This window comes from Corvus cornix, chromosome 2, assembly GCF_000738735.6.
Source record: "Corvus cornix cornix isolate S_Up_H32 chromosome 2, ASM73873v5, whole genome shotgun sequence".
Classification (NCBI taxonomy): Eukaryota; Metazoa; Chordata; class Aves; order Passeriformes; family Corvidae; genus Corvus; species Corvus cornix.
The window spans coordinates 22323420-22336488 of record NC_046333.1 but is presented as its reverse complement, the minus strand read 5'-3'; the positions used below and the strand labels follow the sequence as shown (position 1 = coordinate 22336488).

Here is a 13069-nt window from a genome sequence, read left to right as displayed (position 1 = left end):
TTAAATGGAAGGGTTCCCCTAACATATCCTAGAATCAAGCCTGTATTAATAACACTTGGAAAAGTTTCTTAAAATGATACATGTCTTGCAGATAGCTACATAACAGTATGTGAAAGTCTGTATAACAGCCAGCTTTATCATCCATCCTTAGCTAAATAGTCAACGGTACCATAAACAAACTGCAAACAATCAAAGAAATGCATACGCATAACATCAAATAACATCTTATAGATAATGCCCTTTATAAAAGTCAGTGAATTCATGCTATGATATTAAGAATACGTTCAGAATTAATAATACATCTACAGTAACTTATTTTTAAAAATTGAGAGTATACTTCTTCATATATCTATGCATATAAGACAATAAAACAAAATAAAAGCAAGCAAGAAAGGACTGAACAGCTTACAATCAATAATATCCATAACTTAGAACTGTTAGTCATTCTCCTTTGTTACCTGTGAAAGATGGAACAGCAAAAATTGTTATGCATAACCATCCCAATTGGCCAACGCAGAACATTCACACCCATGGAGTTTCCAATGAATTTAAGGATTTAGCATACTGAATCTTCACATATTTTTACAACTTATTATTTCATGTTCTTAAACAGCTGCTTATCAATTATTTATCATAATTGTTTCAGTCGGTTCAATCTTATCTCTATAACAAAAGAACTGCATCTTTCAGTTTAAACAAGCATATTACAGCAGAAGCTAAACTTCACTTAAACTTGTTACTTAAGCATAGCAGAGAGTAAACCAGACAGAACTTAAAGTTAACGTCACTGAAACTGAACATAAATCAAGCTGACTATGACTTCGACTTAACAGAAGTTAAAATAACAGAACTTAAGACTGAACAGCAGTTAAACTTGTCAGAAATTAACTTCAGCGGAACTTAAGCCTAACAGAACTTAAATGTAACAGAATATCAAATTAACAGAATTTAAATTTGACATCCCATAAATTAACAACAATTAAACTCAACAGAACGTAGCCTTAGCCTCATATAAACTTACAACACTTACATTTAGCAGAACTTAAAATTAACATCACTCAAATTTTGACAGAACTAGATTCAGAGTTGAGAGTGTTCTTATAAAATTTCTGATACACCAGAATATAACTCATCTTGACTTCATCAGTGCAAGAAAGCTACCAAAAATTTCTCATATAGCAGTTAATATCAATGAATGATATACAAGCAAACAACTGATATAAAACTATAACTGAAATAGCAGCAACATGGATTTACTAAGAAATTATAAAGTGTGGCAAATCTGGACATTTACAAGAACCCTGTGTCCCTGGGCTGCAGCCACACCTCTGCAGGGACTGCACCAAGCAGGCACTCCGGTGCCAGCAGAGTCCTGCCTGGTGCCCACTTTGCCAGTCACCCGTCAGGGAACTGCAGCCCAACTCCTACCTCCACAACATAGTGCAGAAGTTTATGGATGTTCCTGCACACCAAGAGGAGGAAAAGCAGGAAGCACAATGCACGCGGAAGGGGGAAAACTCGGGCCAGCCAGAGAAGGTGATCCTGTGTCATTCCTGCCTCCAGGAGCTGCAGCGCAGCAGTCTTGGGAGGACTGTGTGCCCGTGGAAAGAGAGACCCATGCCGCAGAAGTCTTGGGAGGACTGTGTGCCCGTGGGAGGGATCCCACGGCCATGAGATTAAGAGTCCCATGCTATACCAAGTGAGCCAGCTGGGCTGTCCCAAGCACGGCAGACTGCCGGAGTGTCTCTGCAAGAACACCATCAGCCTGGAGGAAGCCTTTCATGAAGTCCAGATATCTTTTCCTGGAACTTTGGAAACACTGAAAAACCACAAAGCTATACTGGATCAAGCCATAGCAAAACTGCTGAAACAGGAAGAAGCACCAAATGCTGAGGAAAGCCTGCAGAGGGAATGGCCAGAGGGCCATACTATTCAGGTGTTGTAGGAACCCAGAGTGCCGAGAATATTTCTCTGCCTGTTTTTAAGGGTTCTTACCCCTCTGAACAACACTGGTTTAACCTCCAACCTTGGAAAAAATTACAAACGATCAGACAGGAACTAGAAAATACAGTGGTGTGAATTAGGTGATAGATTACTATGTAAGATTGTCACAGGGTGAAAAATTTAGAGGTTTTGGGCTTCTCTGTAGTAAATAGGTAAGAGTAAAAAATATCAAAATGGAGGATTGTTGTTGTTCTCTAAACCTTCTTCTCCTTCTTCTACTACTCCATGTTCTGCAGTAAAAGTAGTTTGGGATGATTGGATAGAGAATTCCGCAGTTCCTGCCCGTGTTACTGAATAATTGGTAGGAAAGTGAAAATAATATACGTTTTTAGTAACTATTGGTTAAATTATCTTTTAAAGGCCGTGTAAATCTTGATAATGAGACTTCACTCCTGCTTTCTGTGCTCTATGCTGTACCTGGGTCACGCTAGTGGCTCTGTTCCTCTGATAAGACTTAATAAACAACTATCCGGCAGCATTGAAAGTCAAGGAAAAGTCTTGCTTTATCTTTGAAACTCCTTGCAAGGACTTTTAGAAAATTCTCTCCCATCAGGAGGGATTTGATTTATGGCACGGTTCAGTGTCAAGGTGTGATGTTACATAATTCAGTTGTGAGAATAGGTCCTGGTAACTATAAACATGATTGAAAATATTCGTTCACAGTCAGGACTCCTCTGGCACAAGTTCGCATGATTTTCCAAGCAGCAGGCATACTCAAAAAAATGACAATATCATACATACCTCAGTACTTTCCTGGTATAAGCATAATTTTGCTAGAGTTTTTTAAGATACAGCTTTACAAGGCTTATTACAATCATTAAATCTCTGGAAATCTTCAAGATGTGCCGAAGAATACCATTAATGTTTTTAGTCAGAAAAGTAACAACAGTGTATGTATCGGCAAATCACACTTAAAACCTGCTCAGTTTGCAGATGGCAAGACAGTCTTTTGTGATTATAGTACAATAGAATTGACCTTGGACTATTAAAGGCAATGATAAATACCAAGGGCCTAGTCATATAATACTGCCCTGAGTTTTGCACATGTAACTCTGGTAGGTCATTGGGTGCATAGAACTGACAAGTGCATATAAACAGCTACAAAGCCATGGTTTCAGATGATTCCAAAGGAGTATACTACTGTTCACTGTTTTCCTGTCTGCATAAGAATAGCAAATATTAGAAACTCAGCCACTGAGCAGATAACACATACTCAGAGAGCAAGTCTGTTTTGTAAGGTGGTGTCACTTTTAGTCACTATTCTGGTCCATCACAGCACTTAAACTTTTTTGATATCAAGTACAATTTTAATTTTGAAGTGGCAAGGAAAAATTTTACACTTGAACCACTAAATAGCTGTACCAATTTGAAAAGCTGTTGCATGTTTATTCATGGCAAAATATTCATGGTATAATTACCTAAGTAAATCTGTGGGATAAAAGAGCAAGTAAAATGACAAAGCTGGCACAGGTCCCTCCACTTTTGCAGTGGAGAATCATGAGCCAATTATATGTAAACCTTGCATAGTTTCCGCAGATAATGTTAATAAGGGAGTAAAGAAAGGAATTCAGTCAGCTAATTGCTCTCAGCAACCCTATAAATCATTCAAGGTTTCAACATCAGACCTTAAAGTTGATTGCTCTTTTCAAGGAAGGATCTGAGGGTACCAATACAGATAATCTTGAACCTCTCTAGTAAACAATCCCATCAGAATCCACAGCTTACTGAAAATACAAGTTACTTTTAAAAGAAGCCACAAATGCTCTTAAGATGCATAGTAAAATGCATTCCTTAACACGAGCAACATGCACCTGCAAGGGCACTACGGTTGGGACAAAGCGAGCATTTCTCAGAAGCTCTTCCAGTGGTAACCTTTCCATATCACGAACACAGGAAGGGAGAGGAAGAGCAGGGCAGAAGCTGGAAGCTGGTCTTTCCCTTTCTTCGAGTTGAACAAATTCCCTGCAACTCCGTTTCATTAATTAAAAAACACCTTGAAAAAACATGCAGGAACGGAGCTGCGCAGCTCTGAATGAGCCCCCCCCGGGCCCCTCCCACAGGTGTCTGGGTCCTCCGAGCAAAGCGTGGGGAGGATGCCAGGGCTCGCCTGCCCGCCCCTCGCTGCCCTATTCAGCTCGGTGATACACAGCGAAAACGCAGCAGCGGGGGAAGAAGGGGAGGAAAGAAGCTTGCTGCTGTTCCTGGGCGCTCTGCCGGGGCCTCAGACGGAGCCACTGCAGCCGCCACTGGAGCCACTCCGTCTCAAAGAGAGTACCGGAGGATTCCAAAGACGGTACCAAGGGTTGTTCTAATTGCTCCACTCACCTGCAGGCAAGTGTGGATAAAGTGGTTTCACGGGAATGGGGGACGTAGGGCAGTCTGTCCTAGGGCCTGTAGGTGGCACACAGCCAGGTGGTTCAACACAAGGCTCACAAGCAGGCTCGGTCGGCGCTCCGTCATGCGGCTCTTCACCAGTTTTACCCGCCTGCGCCCTCACCCCCCGCATCCACAGAGGTTTGCAGTTCTAAGTCCAGCTCCTTTTTCACCACTTTTAAGGTCTCCAGCACCACCCTTCAGGTAGGCAGCAAAGATTTACCAGTCTCATCACCCTGGGAAGTGAAATCAAGAATTCGCAGTCCAGCTTTTTCCCAGGTTATCACCTTAAAAGCACCCGAACAAATGGCTTCAAATCCGTGGATCTTACACCACAGCAATAAACTTTTTAAAGAAGGTTTGTCATACTTAATATCACGCTTTTTTTAGCATAAGCATCCATATTTACTATAGCCTTCTCTTCTTAGGATATGTGATTTCCCATGGTCCCCTGTAACCTACCTTTAATATTTTGTCATCCCACGACTTTTGGCACCTCTCCCGGGTGCTCCTCTGGCTACAGGGCTCTGCCCTCTCCGCTCTCTCCCGGCGGTCAATTATCTTGCAGTTCCTTACACAGGGCACCAGATGTCGCTGTTGGGGCGGTCACGACCTTTTTCAAGGGCCAAAAAGCCGTTTCTTAAACAAAGCAGCCTCTTTTATACACCTTTTATATGTTATCATTCGTGTTACAGATTCATTGGCTGCTAAACTACTACAATAGACTCATTGGCTATTATTAACTTCAATATACTACCACTGGCTACCTATAGCATAAGCATTCAAGCATTCAGAAAAATAACAGGTGCAGATATGTTGCTGGTTTTCTCCTTCTACTGTTTAGTTTTCTTGCTTCTCTTGATACTACGTTCTCATGGGTAAAAACTAATTGTTTTTCTCCTCACAGACTTTTCTCACAGTCCTTCTACTGAAAAGAAGCAGGCCTGAGCTATAATTTTACAAAGGCAACAAGGCCTTCATTTTATAAGGTTTTACTTAAATGCCACAACTTCTCATCAGTGAGCAATATTCAGCCACGTGCCAGAAAGCAGGATTTCAGCACACGCTTCTGGAGCAGTCACTCCAGAATGCAAACATGGCAAAATAAATGAATGTCCCCCATTCCTCCTCTCTCCCTTAGCTTTTATATCTGAGCTGATGTCATGTGGTATGGAATATCCCTTTGGTTTATTTGGGTCAGCCATTCTGGCCTAGTTGTGTCCCCTCCCAGGATCTTGCCCACTCCCAGCCCCTTGATCAGAGGCATGAGAGAGAATGTTAAAGAGACAGTGCTGATGCTGTGCCAGTGCTGCTCAGCAGTAGCAAAAACACTGATGTGTTACCAGTGCCTTTCCAGCTACCAATGCACAAAGCACAGCACTGTGAGGGCTGCTAAGGGAAAATGAACTCTATCTCTGTCACCCCCAATACCCCTTACTCCATACCATTTATGTCCTACTCAGATCCCACATAATTTATATATCTTCCAACTGTTCCATTCTATTTCTCATTACTGGAATCCCTTCTTACCCACACATACAACTTAAACTACATCCTTAAACCATCTCTATACCCAATATACACTTTCATTAACTACTATCCCCCGTCCTTTCACAGACTGATTTTACTTTCCCTTTTCACGGGCTTCCTCCATCCCTCCAGATCCATGACTTGGATTCCATCAGCATGGGTGGTCAAGACAGGAGAATTGGCATACTTGATCATTGGGCACCAACACCAGCCCAGCTTGAGTCATCCTTGCATCCTCCTTGCCCCTCACAAAATTCATTCTTCATCAGTTCTAGTCATTCCTGCTACTTTACTTCCTGCAACATACAATTTACACCACAGATTATTTTCCCACCAAGGTTAAATTTCCTTGAGTCATACACCAGGTCTCCCCATTCTTCCACACCACCCAACAAATACACCCTGGTCCTTGGGCAAAGACAATCCCATGAATTTGGTCCCACAGAAAGAGAAATCCATACTGACTTCCTCAGCCACTTCTTTACATGTAGTGAGGGGACCTTATCTCCTCCCTTGTGGAGGGGTTTTATTTGGGCAGGACCAGGTGGTTAGCAGACCTGCTCTTGTTAACCAGCTTAGGCTTCTGCTTCTGCTAAATTTGCATCCCAATACTTCCATGCCCTGTTACCTTAACACCATTAACATTGTCTTCAGTAGTCCACTATAACTCTCAATCTTTCCAGAGGCTTGTGGGCGATAAAGGATGTGATATATCCTCTCAGTGGCGTGTTTCATCGCTCAAGAGTTTACAAGCTTATTTTAAAAATGAGTCCCATTGTCTGGTTTGATTGTCTCTGGGGTACCATGTCACCACAAAATGGGTCTCTCAAGGCCTAAGATAGTGTTTCGAGCAGTGGCATGGTTAATAGGGTATGTTTCTAGCCAGCCAGTTGTGGCCTCTACAGTGGTGAGTACAGAGCTCTTGCCTTGGCACGTTCATGCCAGTGGTCCAATGTAGTCAATTTGCCAGGCTTCACCATACTGGAAGCCCAGCTACCACCCTCAATTCCAAGGAGATTTTACTCGCATGGCTTGCTTGATTGCAGCATATATTTCACATTCATGAATAACCTATGTGATAGCCTCCATGGTTAGGTCCACCCCTCAATCACAAGCCCACCTATATATTGCATCCCTTCCTAGATATCCTGATGTTTCGCAGGCCCATTGGGCAATAAATAGCTCACTCTTTCTCTCCCAGTCTAGATCCAGCTGAGCTATTCCAATTTTGGAAGCCTTATCTACTCATTCATTATTTTGATGTTCTTCAGCGGCATGACTTTTGGGCATGTGTCTACTTGACATTCTTTCAGAGTCGTTTTCTACCCATGCAGCAATGTCCTGCCACAATGCAGCAGCCCAGATGGGTTTACCCCTTCATCGTCAATTGGTCTTCTTCCACTGCTGCAGCTACCCCCATAGGGTATGAGGCACCATCCAGGAGTCAGTAAAGAGATAGAGTACAGGCCACTTTTCTCGTTCGCTGATCTCAAGGGCTAGTAGGATGGCTTTCACTTCTGCAAATTGGCTCGACTCACCTTCCCCTTCAGCAGCATCAATGACTCACTGTGTGGGACTCCAGACAGCAGCTTTCTACCTCTGATGGTTTCCTAACACACAGCAGGATCCATCAGCAAATAGAACATAGCCTCTTTCATTTTCTGGTAGCTTGTTATATGTGATGCTTCTTGGGCACAAGTCACCACTCAGGCAATGCTCAAAAATCTCTGTCTTCTGGCCAGTCCATAATCTCTTCCAGTATTCCTGGGAAACTGGCTTTTCCCATTCAGGTTCATTGTGCAATCACTGCTACCCACTGACTCCATGTAGTGCTGGTTGCATGATATATTAAAGGGATATTTCCTTTGAACATCCATCATAGCACAGGCAATCACAGTGCCAAAAGGAGACATGTTTCTGTTCCAAAAATTTCTGAGGTGGCTCAAACCTCCTCAGAGGCTGCTAATATCTCTTTTTCAGTTGGAGTACAGTGAGCTTCTGATCCTCTATAACCTTGGCTCTAAAACCTTGACCTTGGGTTTCTCCTGATGTTCGTTGCCAGAGGCTACAGGTGACCTGATGTTCTTTGCCAGAGGCTCCAGGTGAGACCATGCTTCCCAGCTGCAGTGTAGAGTACATTTTGCATGGCTGGTCCTGTCCAAACAGGCCCAAGAGCTACCACACAAGCTTTTTCCTGTCTGATCTGCTCAAAGGCCTGTTGATGCTTGAGGACCCACTTGAATTGGCTCTTCTTCCAGGTCACTTGATAGAGGGGGCTAACAAGCTGGCTATAACCTGAGAAGTGCATTCTCCATAACCTCACAACGCCTAGAAAAGCTTGTATTTCCTCGTTAGCTGGTGGAGACATTGTTGCTACATTGTTAACCACATCCAGAGGCACACGACAGCGTCCATCCTGCCATTTTATTCCCAAGAACTGGATCTGCTGTGCAGTTTCCTTTACTTTACTTTGTTTTATGGTAAGACCAGCTTTCAGAAGGATTTGGATTATTTTCTTTCCTTTTTCAAAAACTTCTGCTGTACTGCCCCACAAAGTGATATCATCAAGACATTGCAGGTGTTCTGGAGCTCAGCCCTGCTCCAGTGCAGTCTGGATCAGTCCATGGAAAATAACTGGGTTGTGTTTCTACCCCTGGGGCAGTTGATTCCAGGTATACTGGCCACCCCTCCAAGTGAAAGCAAACTGTGGTCCGCACTCTGCTGTCAGAGAGATTGAGAAAAATGCATTAGCGATATCAACTGTGGCATACCACTTGGCTGCCTTTGACTCCAGCTCATATTGAAGTTCCAATATGTCCAGTACGGCAGCCCTCAGGTGGTGTAACTTCATTCAGGCCACAATAGTCTACCATCAGCCTCCATTTCCCATTAGACTTCAGCACTGGCCATATGTTAAAGGGTGACTGTATACTGCTGATCACTCCTTGGCTCTCCAGTAGACAAATTAGTCCATGGATGGGAGTTACAGAGTTTCTGTTGGCGCTATATTGCTGCTGGTGCACTGTCCTGATAGCAATTGACACTTGCTGGTCTTTAACTTGCAGCAATCCAACAATGAAGGGATCTTATAGCAGGTCAGGCATTGTGGATAACTCTTTGATCTTCTCTGCATTCACAGTAGCTACACCAAAAGGCCATCAATACCCTTTTGAATCCTTGAAGTACCTTCTCCTCAGGTAGTCGATGCCAAGGATACAAGGGGCCTCTGCGCCAGTCACAATGGAGTGCTTTTCCCACTTGTCCCCATCAATTAAGTAAATAGGAGGTTTTGTAGTGTTCCTTGCAAGCAGTTGTAAGGCCCTGATACAAAAATAATGCCTCCAAAACTGCTTTGTCATTCTTGTAATCTCTTTGAACATCTTAATACTAAGAGCAGCTTGCCTTGACGTCCATAAAAAGGAAGGCAAAACCTGTGCAAAACTGGGGAGGAGGAAGAGAATGACAGAAACCCGGGCCTTCACCTTCTCCCCCCGCCACTGCTGCCTGCCAAGTTTTTCACAGCTGCATAAACAACCTAAAGCCTCCAAAAGCTGACATGCCACCAAGCCTTGGATGCCTCCAGCCTGGGGAAAATAGCAACCTACTGTGACATGCATGTGACCTGTGGAAACCCTCCTCTGCTCCTGCATGCTCTGGTGTGAGCAACAAGAGTGGACCTAAGTCAGCTGCAGGGACCACATGCTGCACCTACATTTCAGAAGGTAAGTGACTGCATTCCAGCTAAGCTGCTAACCCTCAAGACTGGAAAAGCAGACAAGCTATTCCAAGTAGCAGAGAAAAAAAAAAGGCAAAACTCCTTTGCCCCCAGCCCCCTCAGTGAAAAGGTAGCAAGTGTGGTTGGTAAACTATCCTATGCTTGTAAAGTAATCTTAGCCTTTTTCCAACTTTTCTCTACTTTCCCCTTTCTCTCTCTTTGCCTCTTTTACAGTTAATAAAGTGAAAATATAATTTTTTTTTTTTTTGTGTCAACATATAACTTCTTCTGAGTTTTAATTTCATTTTGGGGAATATTCAAACCTGAAGTTCTCTCTGCAATTCACAGAGATGAATGATCCTCCATAATTAAGTGGATTGCAACATTTAATCACGGGATATTAATCCCTTAAAACTGGAGTGCTGATTCCAAAAAATCAATAAATTGCTAATTCTTATGATCGATCATTTTGTTTTAGAGAAACAAAGCAAGATACCCTTATGACTTTTCTCTTTTTTCCTTTTTTTTTTTTTTTTGGTAAGTAAAGTGCACATTGTAGCTGTTTGCTTTTTGATGAAATTAATGCAAGGCACCCCTCCAAACTGAGGCATATTACTATGGTTAAGTGTTTAAAATAAGATGCTCCTGAGGCATAAGGAGTGGGACATTGGAAAATATTTTAAACAAGGTGCCCCTCAGGAAAGATCCCCTCAGTGTGTGTGTTTTTCATGAAATGTATACAAGGTGCCTTTCTAGGGTGAAGGAATGAAATTTGAAAATCAGCTGTCATTTGTAATTGGAAACAATCACTTCACCCTCATGATGTAACTTTGTAAAATATTTTTCTGGAGGTGAGGGGTTAATTTAGAAATTACACAAGGTACCCTCCAGAAAAATCTACCACATTTTTGTGGTAACATGAAACATAATGCACAAACTCTGGTCAATTTGTTGGATGAATGTGGTGCCAAACAGTCACCTCCAGGAACGGTGTGGGCACGAAATTACTGGTGTAATATCCAAGCAATTGTTGATCTAATCTCTACCCTTCGTGCAGGGGTGAAAGTCAGAAAAGGTAAAGGAAAACCTATTGTTTGTTCTGTCTTAGGTGCTGTTGTGTTAGCTGCAGTTGAACACAAAGAGCACGAACAGAAAGCTGATATGGAAATTATTTCTCCGTTACAAGATTTGGTTAAAGCATTGCAACTGCAGCTGAGGAAGAAAAGGCTAACACCTACCTCCTCCAGGAAGACATAAGAAATCAGAGGGCCACCACCCATGTGCTCTGAGAGGAGCTGCATGCGAGATTAGCAAACAAAGCAAAAAAAAGGAGTTAGATCTGGAGCTATCTAAAGAAACATATCCCCTCTCTGACTTAAAATCTTTGCATAATCAATCAGAGAAGCTGCTAGTCTTGCTTTGTCCCTTAAATAAAACAGAATACATATATGAGGGCTCAGATGATGACACACCTTACATAACCATGAAAGAAATTCCATATATGGCCAGTGAATTGGTTAAATTAAAGGAATATAGCCAAACCCCTAAAGAATCTGAGACTGTTTGGAGAGTCTCTCTTACTGGGGGTGACCAAATTCTGTTACCAGAAAAAGACACAGAAGGGTTCTGGGGGGCAGAGGATGACCCTGATCTCTTACCCAAAGAGCAGCTTTTTGGGCTGGTGGACTCAACCCCCTGGAGAGAGGAGATCCTCTGGCTATAGTGAGAAACATTAATCAGATTGTAGAAAGTGTGAAAAAGCTGCTTGTTTACAAATGATGCATGATAGGGAGTTAACACCACGATATGAATCTCCTATGATGACGACTGTAGACCCTGAAATAATGATTATGTCTCATCAGATGCTGCCCTGAAGCTATGAAAGACATAGGCATCCAGCTAAAAGGACAAATAGAAAGCCTCATGAAAGGACAAAAAGCTGTAGCCACCTTGGAGGCAGCTATTACTCCCAACCATAACTGAGAAAAAAGAATATTTGGACCTGGGGCTAGGTGGCAAAAGAATTAATTCATTATGGAAGAAAATATGGCCCAATACCTTCAAGTATAACTGATTTTAAATAAATTCAGCACATAAAGTGCAAAACAACTGCCTCCAGTAAGACTCCAAAAGATAATGTCCTCTCCTGGGCAAGGAGGACAAGCTAACACAGGGGAAGAACACAAGGGAAAAAGAAGTACCCTATGGAATGTGGGCTTACAAAAAGGGATCCCAAAAACCCTAATGGATGGCCAACCCACTAATAAATTAGAAATATTAATTCAAGAATGGCCAGCAAAGGACAGATCATTAAAAGCTATCCCTGTGTGGGGAAACATAAGGTGAAAAAGCTCTTAGGTGTGAGAAAAAAGCAGGTTTCAGAAATAAAGCAAAAAGAGTTTAGGAATCAGCTTTAGCTGCAAAAATTTGAAGATAAAAGAGGATACAATTATATAGCAAGCAAGGACATTAAAACAATGGTTAGAGTTTCTAGGTTTGGCTGAGATAGGTTTTGAAGTTGTAAAAAATATGCTTAGCAAGATAGGTAAGTTTAAGCTTAATAAGGGAATATTGTGCATTGTTATATAAAGGCATAACAAGCAAGTATTGTATACAACAGATGTATGTGCGCTACTGAGGATTGGTTAAAACAGTTGTCTGTAATTTTTAGAAGCTTGCTAATTGGCTAAGAAGCTTTTAAGAATGCCCTGTAACCGGGAAGTCTCTGGATGCCTGTGATGGCGTGAGCTTTGTACTGTCTCTGTCTCAACTCTGTATGTGAGACTGATAACGGAATAAAGTAATAAAAAGGCTCCTGGAGCATCTGTCCAGGCTCCCCATCCCATTTGTCGATGAAAACGCCGACATCCCTGCTACAGCCCCTTCCCTCAAGGGGTCACAGAAAGGGGACGTGACAGGAAACTCCTATCTTCATCCCCAGTAGGTGGGCTAGGGGACAAAGGGTGGATTTACAACAGACAGCTTACCAAAAACTCCAGAGAAGACTTCTTAGTAACCTGTCCTATTGGTCCCCACAAAATCCCCGTAACTTTTCTAGTAGATACTGGTGCTCAAGTGTCCACCCTTAAAATTGAAGACGCCTCTTCATGTGAAATCACTCCCTCATGTAAAGGTATGTTTGTTGTAGATAATTTTGGAAACACACAACCCCAGGCAATAGCAAAGGTAAGATGCCAAGAGAGGAGAAAGCAGATGAAACCCTAATGGTTTTGGGTAAATTTCCTACAGATTTACTGGGGCTAGACCTCCTAAAGGGAAGGTCTTGGACTGATGAAGAAGGAAAAATAAGGGCTTTTGGAAAGGAAACCCACCATCTGTGTTTATTACATTCTGCCCCTGCTCTTCCCCCCTCCCTAGTAACCAATGTCAAACCTTATCCCTTACCTTTGGGAGCCAGTGACGGAATCACCCCAGGTATGGGAGATT

General features: G+C 42.5%; 2 long non-coding RNA genes across 3 annotated transcripts in view; one reads left to right on the top strand and one right to left on the bottom strand.

Moving 5' to 3' along the window:
• The window catches only part of LOC109950985, a 33196-nt gene extending 26176 nt beyond the window's left edge, over nucleotides 1-7020 (bottom strand). For both annotated transcript variants that reach the window (XR_005601503.1, XR_005601504.1), the window contains exons 1-2: nucleotides 4840-7020; nucleotides 4330-4613 (exon numbers count right to left, since the gene is read on the bottom strand). This is a non-coding gene — a long non-coding RNA (uncharacterized LOC109950985). The remainder of the gene's footprint in view (nucleotides 1-4329; nucleotides 4614-4839) is intronic.
• A 1228-nt stretch (nucleotides 7021-8248) lies between these two features.
• On the top strand, nucleotides 8249-12456 carry LOC109950984. Its single transcript, XR_002273410.2, has 2 exons — nucleotides 8249-9629; nucleotides 10731-12456. It is a non-coding gene; the product is annotated as an uncharacterized LOC109950984 (long non-coding RNA).
• Nucleotides 12457-13069: the final 613 nt, after the last annotated feature.